Here is a 12,655-nt window from a genome sequence, read left to right on the forward strand (position 1 = left end):
CAAGCCACATAATCAAATACAAAGTCAAAGGTTAGTGAATTTTACTCTGAGTTTTAGGGGAAGGAACTTCACTAAATAGAGGAAGGAGTGAAAAAGTACCAATCAGTGTCACATTCCTAGGAACCAATTATAAACTCATGTATTCTGTCTCTTCTTCAGAGGCCTTAAAACTGCCCTAAACTGGCTTCTGATTTCTAATCAGATCAATGAAGATGGTATTAGTTTTATACTGCTGCTGTGAAAATTTACTATAAATTAAGGGCCTAAAAGAGTAAAAGTTTAGTATCCTAGTTGCACAGAACAGAAGTTCAACATAGCCTCTTTGGGATAAAATCAAGGTATAGGCAGGGTTGTGTTCCTTCTGATGACTCCAGGAAAGAACCCATTTCCTTGCCTATCCCAGATTCTAAAGGCTGTCTGCATTCCTTGGTTCAGCGCCCTTCTTCTATCATCAAAGTCAGCAAATTCAGGCTGAGTCTTTTTCATGCTGCCATCTCTCTGGTTCTCATTTATCTCCTTCTCTCCCTTTTAAAGACCCTTGTAATAACACTGGTCTCTTACCTAGATTATCCAAGATACTCTCTTTAAGATTAGCTAATGCACATCCTTGATTCCATCTGCAAATTTAATTCCCATTGCCATGTAGATTAAGATATTCATGATTCAGTGAATTAAAATGTGGACATTTTTTGAAAGGACATTAACCTGCCTTCTGTTAAAGAAAAAAAAAAAAAAAGACATTTGTGAAAGGACAGTATTGAAGTCTTTATTTAGGGGGATTATTGCAATGGAATTTTATTGTCAGGGAGAGAGATATGGCTCAACTCTGAATACAATAAGGAAAAGCAGGACTCTAAGCCAAGCAGCAGGTAGAACAGTGAGTGGAAAATTATTGAGGAAACATCAGGGATAAGCAGAGACTTTGGCTAAACCAACCTAAGAGAATACTCACTGAAGCAAGGCCAGGGTGATTAGACATCACCTGGGGAATAGTGGAGGTTGAAGAACCTGATCAGGTATCAGAGGTAACAGATTCTGTTTAACTTACAAAGAATTCTTGCTAAAATTGGGCCATGCAAAGATAAACACAAAGAGGTCCAAAAGTCAGATCCTACTCGAGGAGATGGTTCAGAAGTGCCTGACCAGGGTTTGGTCAAGAAGAGAATCTTTGTCACTATCAAAGAGTTATTTTTGTTACTAATAACTTCAAAAAAAATAAGAACACATATGTTCTTAGAGGATGATGAAGTGTTATCACCTTTGTGTTCTAGATTATTTCTTAAACATTTTTTATTACAGTAGCCCCCCCACACACACACATACACACACCATCTTCAGTTTCTGTTACCAGCGGTCAACTGTGATCCAAATATACTACATGGAAAATTCCAGAAATAAACGATTCTTAAGTTTTAAACTGCAATCCATTCTGAGAAGCATTGTTGCAATCTCATACCACCCCACTCCCTCTCTCCCTGGACGTGAATCATCCCTTGTGTCCAGTGAATCCACGCTGTACATGCTCCACCTATTAGTCACTCAGCAGCTGACTCAGTTATCAGATCAGCCATGGTGATATCTCAGTGCTAGTGTTCATTAACCCTTATTTTACTTAATGAAGGTCCCTAAGCACAAGAACAGTGATGCTGGCAATGTGCATATTCCTTACTGTGCCTAATTTATAAATAAAACTTTATCATAGGTGTGTATGTATAAGAAAAAACACAGCATACACAGCATTCACAGCTTAGGCACCCACTGTGGGTCTTGGAACACATCCCTTCCAAACAAGTGGAAACTACCGTATTTTGCTTTTGTAAATAAATTGGGTTCGTAGTAAAAGTTCTTGTAAATAGAGAAATGGAAAGAAAACTAGAGTCAGACATAGGATTACCAGTTAGATAGCTACTTTTAATTATCTTGAGAAGACTTTATAGATAAAATATGCCCTTATATCCATATGTTTTCATTTAAATCTCATTCTCACTAATGTATTAACCTGTATGATGGACTAATGGAAAAAGTCATAGTATGATTAGGGAAGGATTAGAAAACAAGCAAACACAGGGATAAATATGATTATTGTGTGCGGGAGTGGAAGCAGATGTTTTTAAAAATATAAATATCTGGAGAAATTAAAGGCTGTTACTCATTGCAATCATATTCCCAGCTTCAAACGCTTGCCTTTGTTTGTCCCATCCACTTTCAATTGTGCTGCAGCAAACAGATTTTCTATGTGACCACAGATGTGTATGACATGATGGCAGGGAGTGTTGGTTTGGCCTGCCGTAACAGCATAATCTAATAGGAACTTTACTACTAATATTTAACCATTTTGCACAAGCCAATAATTTTCACAAGATTTATGAAAAATACTTTCTTTCTTGTTTTTCTAATTTAGCAATCTCATTACTCAAAGGAGTAGAAATCAACTATAGGAATATAATGATAGCATTGTGGTCAGTTATACCAATTGTATCATTAAGGTGATAGGAAAAAGATCAGGTAGACTTCCTAGCAGCTAGTCATTATCTCTGGGAGCTTGAGCCTACGATTCAAGGTAACAGAACACAAATGGAAATAAAATCTTATAATGGCATATTTCATGGCCCAGACATTGGAAAACAGAATATAAAGAGTTGGAATACAGTAATCACACAGGAGCAGTCATCAATTTTATTTTTTTCTTCGTATGTACTTTTCAACTTACTGAGTTATTTTTAGAAACAGTTCTTGACTTTAACAAATTCATAACCAAAGATATCAATTTAAAATAAGAGATATGAACAATGTACTCTAAAAGAAAAGTTGGTTAATTGTCCCTGAAGGTGGCCAGATCAAAATGACTTCATAAAATTATTACTGTCATAAAAAAAAAAAAAATTATTACTGTCACATCTGTAATGAGATCACAGATTGTCTGATTCCCAATACAGTTGTAAGCATTGCTCCCAGAGAACTACTTTTAAAACAAAATATAGACCTGGTGGGTATATGAATTAACACCAGCCATACATATGCGTGTGTAATCTGGAATAAGATAAGAGAAATAGACTCACGGCTCTCACTGATTCTCCATGTGACCTTGACCGAGTCAGTTTTCCTCTGCACATGCTTTTCTTCATCCTTAAAATGAAGGAACAGAATCACTGGCTTTCATATTTTCCTAATTGCTCTCTTATTGCATCTTTCTATGACTTACTCTCTGGTTATACAACCCGGAATCTAAAACGTATAGAAAGAGAATTCTCCACAGCATTTTTGTACATCTTCTATCAGGTTTTGTCCCAGACAATCCTTTTAAGCATGTTTGTAGTTTGTATAACAAATGGTTTTGGAACTAAGATAACATCACCTTCTGGGGACAAGGGAAGATTTATATCATGAGCAGAATAAAGACAATGTCTCCCTCTGGGGCAAAGTTGGGTAGTTTGCTAGCAGCTCCTTTTAGATGATCAGAGCGTCTTAAGCTCAGGGTTCCTCAGTTTTGGCACAAAAGCATTATATTTGCAGGATTCATCTGGCTCTATTTTGGCAACATCCTCATGAGACTTGAAGACAAGAGGATCCAGTGTGATGCTCCTTGCTGTGAATGAGTAAAAAGGTCCTTTACTCTCACCCAGGAATTCTATGTCTTCTGCCAGCATCTATGAAGTTTTGGCAGTCTAACTTGTTAGCTTGCAAAAATAAGGCAAAAATCTTAGAAACTTCATATTGCTTGACAAATTATTACACATTATAGAAACTTGTGGAGAGGAAAGATGGCCTTTATTTAGGATTATCTATGCCTTGATAATGTTCTTAGGTTTAAGTAACCCCCAGAGTGATGAGTAACTTATATTATCTGAGTTGTAATAATTTTGTTTGTTAGCTGAAAAAACATAAACCCTAAAATCTAAGTGGTTCACAAAATAGAAATTTATTTCTTGCACATTTAAATTTCAAAGTGAATGCCTCTAATCTGTGAGAACAGCTATTTCAAGATTCACACTGATTTCATATATTGTCCCAAGCATGTTCTAGGACATGGTGGTGATCTGCAGTAAGTGGATGACAAGAGAGTCAAAAATGTTAAGAAGGTTACTATGGGCCAGACCTAGAAAGTGGTGCAAATTACACCAGCTTATTTTACAATGGTCAACACTCAATCTTTTGACCATACTCGTCTGCATTGTAGCTGGGAAATGTAGTGTGGGTGTATATATGGGAGAATAAAAACTGGTATTGCTGACCAGCCTAATCAGCTATTACCAGAGCTGGGTGAAACTTATCCCTCTATTTCTGAAATTCAGGGGCAGTTAGCATTTAGTAGTATTTCTTTAATTTATTATTAATAAGACTATTTACCAAATAGCCTACTTCCTGTAAAAATTACTCTTATAACTTTGACTGTACCACAATAATGTTTTTATATTGGCACAGCAAAAGTGGGTTTCCCTTTAAAGAAAAAGCTGCAAACATTTTTTTCAAGATTTTCCTAACAAATGGAAAAAACTACCTGATGTGGAAGGATCAAACCTGTATGAGCTAAGGCATGTGAGTTATAGCCTTGCTCACTAAGGTAGTGGGGAAGCCATTACTGAAGAGTTACCTGAATGGAGTACAAGATGTTTTCAAGTGAAGAAAGCACCAGCTTCTCCAGGACTTAATGAAGGAGCCAGGAAGCCAGTGGCCCTACAATGATCGACTCCATTGATTGATGGGATACTGCTAGAGAAGTAGACTCTTGTCTCATTATGCAATAAGGATTGTGCTGTATTCTTGGAAGTAAATTATTATGAAATATGCCAGTGATGAGATTAAAAATATTGCTTGAAAGGTTTTCTATGATAATCCTAGGTCTTAGGGCTTCTCTGGAGGCTCAGAGGGTAAAGTGTCTGCCTGCAATATGGGAGACCAGGGTTTGATCCCTGGGTTGGGAAGATCCCCTTGAGAAGGAAATAGCAACCCACTCCAGGATTCTTGCCTGGAAAATCCCATGGACAGAGGAGCCTGGTGGGCTATAGTCCATGGGATGGCAAAGAGTGGGACACAACTAAATGATTTCACTTTCACTTTTCAGGTATTATCATTCAGGGATACTTCAAACCTATATACATATTTGTCAGGCTGCTAATAATAGATCCTATTTATATTTGCACAGAAACTTTAAAATCATTCTGAATTCCTTCCCTTGCCTTTTTCCTATAGATCAGCTCTTCCCTATCTATCTCCAGTATTGTGGTCCAAGCTCTTATTACATCTCACTATACAAGTGGCATCCTGACCCCCAACAGTTGTCATTCCAATACCTAGCATCCATGATTCATATTGGTAACAAAATGATTTTGCTCTAAGATACAAGTACTCCATCATTCTGTTAGTTTAAATACATTAATGTGGTCAAGGATAAAAGCATAATTTTCTTGGTTAAATGGATGAAGCTCTTTAGAATATGCTCCCTGTTTATCACTCTGCCTTATCTCTTGCCTTTCCCTTGCAAGTACTGTCCACTCCAGCCACATTACACTATTTGCAATTTTAAGATCGTCTTACAGTTTCAAACTGCTGTGCTTTTCCACAGCTGCTCTATCTCTCTGTAAAGGGCATTCCTCCATTTTCCTCCAGATAATTTTTCATTGTCTTTTAAGTCTTAGCTTAAATATCCTTTCTTCCAGGAAAAAATTCTACAATCCTAAACCCATTTAAAAATTTATGAGTTCCTGTAAACCACTGTGCCAAATAAATACAATATACTCCTCAGCATCATTATGGTTTATTTTTGTTTTCTGTCTTCCACTAGGCTTTAATCTCCTTGAAAGGCACCATGCCTTATTTCACTTAAAACGGAGATACATGTCAGTTTCAAAATTAGGAAAAATCTCACATCCAAAAACCTATTAATCAGTCATCGTTTGACACTCAAAACTTATTCCTCATTGAATCTATCTTACATAATTCAAAGATGTCCTTTACAAAAGTACAATAAGGCCCCTATATATGAGCCTTCAAGTTGAGAACTTTCACAAATGCAAACATGCCTCTGCATGTCTAATCCCATAAGGTAGTTCACATAACTGGCATACATTGTCACGTGTATGTATCCTCTACAAATGGCTGTGCTTTTGTACATGTCACTGTACAGTACTGTATCTATACACAGTATAGTAGAAAAATATCTTTATTTCAAGCTCACAATGTCCTGAAGCAAGCATGAAAGCACCAGTGATGTAGCTGGTACTGCCAAGAAGCACCAAGGGATAACAGTGAAAATAACTGAGAGAGTGGAACAACAGGAGGAAGAAGTAACTGAAGAACCAAAGAGATCCATGGCACAGGGAATGGCGTGGGGATTTTCTTTATTTGAGGAGGTACTGATGGTATTTGAGGATCTGAAGGTTGATGCAGCTGTTCAGAATTCAAACCAATGCTATTGTCTCATCTGTGATGAGAAAAAAAAGAGCTACTACCTAGATGACACTAGATCTTTTTTTCGAGAGGGTGGATAGAACTGGATCCAGCAAGATCCATCAATGTCAGGCATGAGTGAAATCGCGGCTTGCCCTCCGTCTCCTATTGCTGATGATCCTTCAGCTCTACCATCTCCCTCTTCCAGTCAGTAACTCTTGCTGCCTGTTCACTCAATGCAGTCCCTGTATGACCACTGTTGTACTGTACTACTGTACTTTCCAAAGCACTGTACTGTAAGATTAAAAATGTTTTCTTAGAAATTTATCATTTGTTCTTTTAGGTGTTTCTGTAAAGAGTGTTATAAACTTATTACAGTATAGTACTATACAGCCAGTTGTATTAGCTGGGCATCTAGGCTAATTTTGATGGACTTACAAACAAATTGGGCTTACCAACATGCTCTCAAAATGGAACTCACTCATATTAAGGAATTTACTGTACTTTCCTGGAAAAATTAAAATCTTTAAGGAAGATTTGTTTTTCCTTAAAAATGTGAAGCACATTTAATAGTTTCTTTGAATGTGACATTAAGCAGAGATCAAGCCATACTGGGACCCAAGAATTTTTTATGGTCACACCTAAGAGACTTCCAAATTACAGTTGCACCAAAGGTACAAACTGGAGCTGCACGTGGAGGAGGGCATGGCAACCTACTCTAGTATTCTTGCCTGGAAAATCCCCAAGGACAGAGAAGCATGGTGCACTACAGTGCATGGGGTCACAAAGAGTCGGGCATGACTGAGCAACTAAGCACACAGTTGTGACAAGAAGCAGAGAAAGAGATGTGGAATTATCTTTAGAATCAGATCAGATCAGATCAGTCACTCAGTCGTGTCCGACTTTTTGCGACCCTATGAATCGCAGCATGCCAGGCCTCCCTGTCCATCACCAACTCCCGGAGTTCACTGAGACTCACGTCCATCGAGTCAGTGATGCCATCCAGCCATCTCATCCTCTGTCGTCCCCTTCTCCTCCTGCCCCCAATCCCTCCCAGCATCAGAGTCTTTTCCAATGAGTCAACTCTTCGCATGAGGTGGCCAAAGTACTGGAGTTTCAGCTTTAGCATCATTCCCTCCAAAGAAATCCCAGGGCTGATCTCCTTCAGAATGGACTGGTTGGATCTCCTTGTAGTGCAAGAGACTCTCAAGAGTCTTCTCCAACACCACAGTTCAAAGGCATCAATTCTTCAGCGCTCAGCCTTCTTCACAGTCCAACTCTCACATCCATACATGACCACAGGAAAAACCATAGCCTTGACTAGCAGGACCTTGGTTGGCAAAGTAATGTCTCTGCTTTTCAATATGCTATCTAGGTTGGTCATAACTTTCCTTCCAAGGAGTAAGCGTCTTTTAATTTCATGGCTGCAGTCACCATCTGCAAAGGTCCAGAAAAAAGCAGTTTCATTGAAGGACAAGGACTGAAATTTAGGAGAGTCTAGCACTAAGGTGACTCATGGATACCAAGCTACGAAGATCATCAGATATTCACCTTCTACATAGAGAGACAAAGAGGTCTCTGGGACCTGTGATCCTTATGTCCACTGCAATAACCAAGCAAAGACTATCCATGAGAATAAATGTATGGCTCGATTTTGGCTGTGATTGTAGATGTTAAAATATTACATAAAATATTAGCAAGTTGAATGTAGTAGTATCCTATTTTATCTCTCCCAGGTAGCTCAGTGATAAGGAATTTGCCTGCTAATGCAGGTGAAGCGGGAGATGTGGGTCCAATCCCTAGGTCAGGAAGATCCACTGGAGGAGGAAATGGTAACCCACTCCAGTATTTTGCTGGGAGAATCCCATGGACAGAGGAGCCTGGAGGGCTACAGTCCATGGGGTTTCAAAAAGTTAAATGTGGCTGAGTACAGCACAGCAGTATCCTTTTTATAAAGATAATATGGCAGAACTGGGTTTATCAAAGGGGCACATGGATATTTATCATTACAAAAATCAGCATCACATCTTGTCATATTAACACACATTCAGTGAGAGAAACATGAACATTTTAAAAGATTTGGGTCAAGTATATTTAAAAAAATTAAAATCCATTCTTGATGAAAACTTAGTATGCATAAATCATATAAAAAGACTTTTCAATAAGTCAATGGGTGGGATAGTGAAGCACACAGCAGTCAGCTTGTAATATCAAATACCATGACTTGAATTTGTATTTTTCATTATTTAAAAGATACTAGGTTAATTTAAAATATTAAATTATATTAAATATTAATACATTTAAACTTTAATATTTAACATATAAAATGACTTCAGTAAATTCCATATTATAAATAAGCATATAAAAGACTGCTGCTACTTATAAGTTGATAACTATTCAGAAAGTATTTAGTAAGGAATAGTAAAACCTATAATATACCTTGATAGCTATTTAAAAGTGAACTAAGCCTCTCACATTTTTTTCCGTGCTTATTAAGTGCTTATGTAGGACTTTATGTGATCAAAGTTTCTAACAACCATTTTTACTTGTTATGTGTTGTAACATTACCTAGATACACAAAATAAATATAATGTAACTTATTCAAGGCATTATAGCACAGCTATGTTGGTTTATATGGTACATATAACTTTAAATGAGCAAGAACTCCAGGCCCTTTTTACCTACCAAATAGTCTATTTCATGGCAGTCTTATAGGACTTAGTTCATTACTAGGTTAGTGGAAATGTATTCTTTGGAAAGTAAACTCTCCTTTTCCATTTCCATTTATAGCTTGGTTTATTCTATTTATTTAGTTCTCTGTGTGTGTGTATGTGTAATATTTACTTGTTGCTCAGTCACTCAGTTGTGTCTGATTCTTTTTGATCCCATGGACTGCAGAACTCCAGGCTTCCCTGTCTTTCATTATCTCCCGGAGCTTGCTCAAACTCATGTCCATTGAGGAGTAATACCATCCAACCATCTTGTCCTGTAGTCCCCTTCTCCTCCTGCCTTCTATCTTTCCTGGCATCAGGGTCTTTTTCAATGAGTCAGCTCTTTGCATCAGGTGGCCAAAGTGGTCTACCTTTGTATATGTGTACACACAGACATTCATTATTCAGTCTTAAAAAAGAAGGAAATACTACCATTTGTGACAGTATGCATGGACCTGAAGGACAGAAAGGTAAGTAAAATAAGCCAGACACAGAAAGAGAAATACTGCATGATTTTATTTATATGTGGAATCTAAATAGTGAAGCACATAGAAGCAGAGGGTAGAACGATGGTTTTTAAGGACAGGACAAATAATTGGGACCAATATCTCCCAATATGGAGAGATATTGGTTAAGTAGTAAAAGTAGCAAAAGCTTCAGTTATGCAAAACGTATAAGTTACAGACATCCAATGTACACCAATGTGATTAGAATTAATAATATTATATAGCACTCTTGAAATTTGCTTACAGAATAAATCTTATGCACATACACACGTATACACACACGGAAGAGAACAGTAACTATACAAGCTGATGGATATGTTAATTAGGCTTGATTGTGGTGATTATTTCACGATGTACATGTATATTAAACATCAAGTTGTATATCTTAAATGCATTCAATTTTTATTGTCAGTTGCACCTCATTAAGCATAGGGAAAAAAATACTAAACATTGCTGAACTCATGATACTAATGAAGATATCACAAAGTGAAGATACTATAAAATAAGCTGAAAACAACTGCACATCATTTATGTATAATTTTTTTGCCCATAGGCAAACTGTCACTGTTGTAGGTATGAGTATCTATATTGTTAAGAGTCAAGCAGTAATTAACTGATAGTTATTTATGATTGATCATAGAGCAAAAATATTTTTAAGTTCTGGTGTGTTTTGCCAAAATATGCTTTCAAAACAAGCCATAATCCAACTTGAAGTATGAAAGTGAGTATTGTACAATACTCATACTCTCATATTAGCCCTGATATTCTCTTCTTTACAAATGTTAAGTTATTTGATTAGTAAAAAGCCTTACATGTTGTTTTAGCGTTGTTCAGTGAAAGCTATTTATGGTATGCTTACAGTGAATTAGGCATTATTACAGCTCCCTCAAACAGTCTGATGAGCAAGACAGGTAAGGTCCCTATCCTCAACAGGTGTTCTTACAGTAGGGAGAAAGATCCTACTCTAATAGAACAGTTAAAAACGGGATGTGATTCTTTCAAATGCCAAGAAAAATGAATAGGAAAATATGGTTGAAATAGAGGCATCTTATATATTAGTGGTGGTTGAAGAAGTCCTCCCTAATTATACTTTAGCTGAAGCTCCAAAACTTTGGCCACCTGATGTTATTCAAAAGAACTTGATGCTGGGAAAGACTCAAGGCAAAAGGGCATCAGAGGATGAGATGCTTAGATAGCATCACCAGCTCAGTGGATATGAGTCTGAGCAATCTCCAAGAGATAGTGAAGGACAGGGAAGCCTGGAGCACTGCAGTTCTTGGGGTCGCAAAGAGTTGGACACCACTTAGCAACTGAACAACAATTATATTTTAACTTTAGAAAGCGTAAGGAAAGTCATCCTTTGAGTGTCCAGAAAAAAAAGATTTTCAGGGTGAGGGAAGAGCTTATGCAAAATCCCTGAGAATTACTAGATCTTGGTATGTTTAAGAAACCGAAATAACAGCATGTGACTACAGTGAACTCTATGGATACGAGCAAAGTGGAGACAAGCAAGAGACAGAGTTGATTCATGTAGAGAAAGGTACTCAACCTTTGCTGTGTGCATTAGCACAAAGCCCTGGAGCATGACAGCATTAGAAATTGAGTAGAGAAGAACCTGAAAAACAGACAGATATAAAATGGCTATTGAAGCTGAAGGGGAAAAAAAATAGGGGAAATAATCAACGAAGCCAAAAAAAGAAACATTGAAGAAAAAGGAGAGAGTGATCAGCTGTGCCAAATGTTTGTGATATAAGAACAGGACAGATTCCAGGGAGGTCTTAAAGTTGGAATCCAAGCTGAAACAGAAGGGATGAAAGAAGCAGGGTGGGAAATAAAGAAAGAATAGCAGAACCAAGAGGTCAGACTGCTGCTGCTAAATTGCTTCAGTTGTGTCTGACTCTGTGCGACCCCATGACGGCAGCCCATCAGGCTCCCCCGTCCCTGGGATTCTCCAGGCAAGAACACTGGAGTGGGTTTCCATTTCCTTCTCCAAGGCATGAAAGTGAAAAGTGAAAGTGAAGTCGCTCTGTCGTGTCTGACTCTTCGCAACCCCATGGACTGCAGCCTACCAGGCTCCTCCGTCCATGGGATTTTCCAAGCAAGAGTACTGGAGTGGGGTGCCATTGCTTTCTCTGAAGAGGTCAGAACTTGCACTGAAATGTTTAAAGCTGATACAAGAGTCCTGAGTAATAGCTAGTAGGAAACTTAAGACATTTCACAGTGATTATTTTGAGAATGTTGATACTAAAAGAGAGAAAGCAAGATAGAATGAGGAATGACTAAAGTTTCATTGCCTGAGTTTTAGTTTTTTAATGGGAGAGAATACAGCACATATGAACTCACATTGGATAGCCATTATGCTGGATATATACACCTCCTCGGATTTCCTTAGCACGTCAGTTTCATGCACCGACTTGTTCCTCCTCAGCTACGGCTATGGCTGACCCACCCCGCTTAGGACCATGAAGCCTTGCTGTGACTTTGAACTGCCACTCAGGATTCTGACATTGTACCTCCTACAGGTTAATCCCAGTTTTCACTTCAGGCTGTTTCCTTGGGAACTCTGCCTAAGATAGTCATATTTTAAAAACAATACTCAAAGTATGTACTATTTATGGATTCCATCAATGTTTTTTTCTCTTTTACTGGTTATAGAAACTTTAAATATTTGTAGTTTTATAATTATGTTTTAATTATTCAATAGAATTCCTCCATCTAAAGTGCTGAAAAATACTTCTGTTCTCATCTGTATAATCATAAAAGTGACATTTAGAAGTGTATTGTTAGGATGAAAAACAAAAAACCTTATTATTTAAATTATAATCATTAAACTATTAATTAGTGAAGAATTGAAAATGAATTTACTCAATATAAAATTTTATTTTACTAATATTGAATAAAATATATACTTACCTATTAAAAATATATATTTAGGGTATTTTTATTTCAATTAAATGAGCCATTTGCATTCCTCTTCTATTTATTTTGGCTATTACATTTTCCCATTGTAAAGGAACATTATTAAAAAATTTAGAGCAGATCTCTGTGCAG

This window comes from Bos javanicus, chromosome 6 (genome assembly GCF_032452875.1).
Source record: "Bos javanicus breed banteng chromosome 6, ARS-OSU_banteng_1.0, whole genome shotgun sequence".
NCBI lineage: Eukaryota > Metazoa > Chordata > Mammalia > Artiodactyla > Bovidae > Bos > Bos javanicus.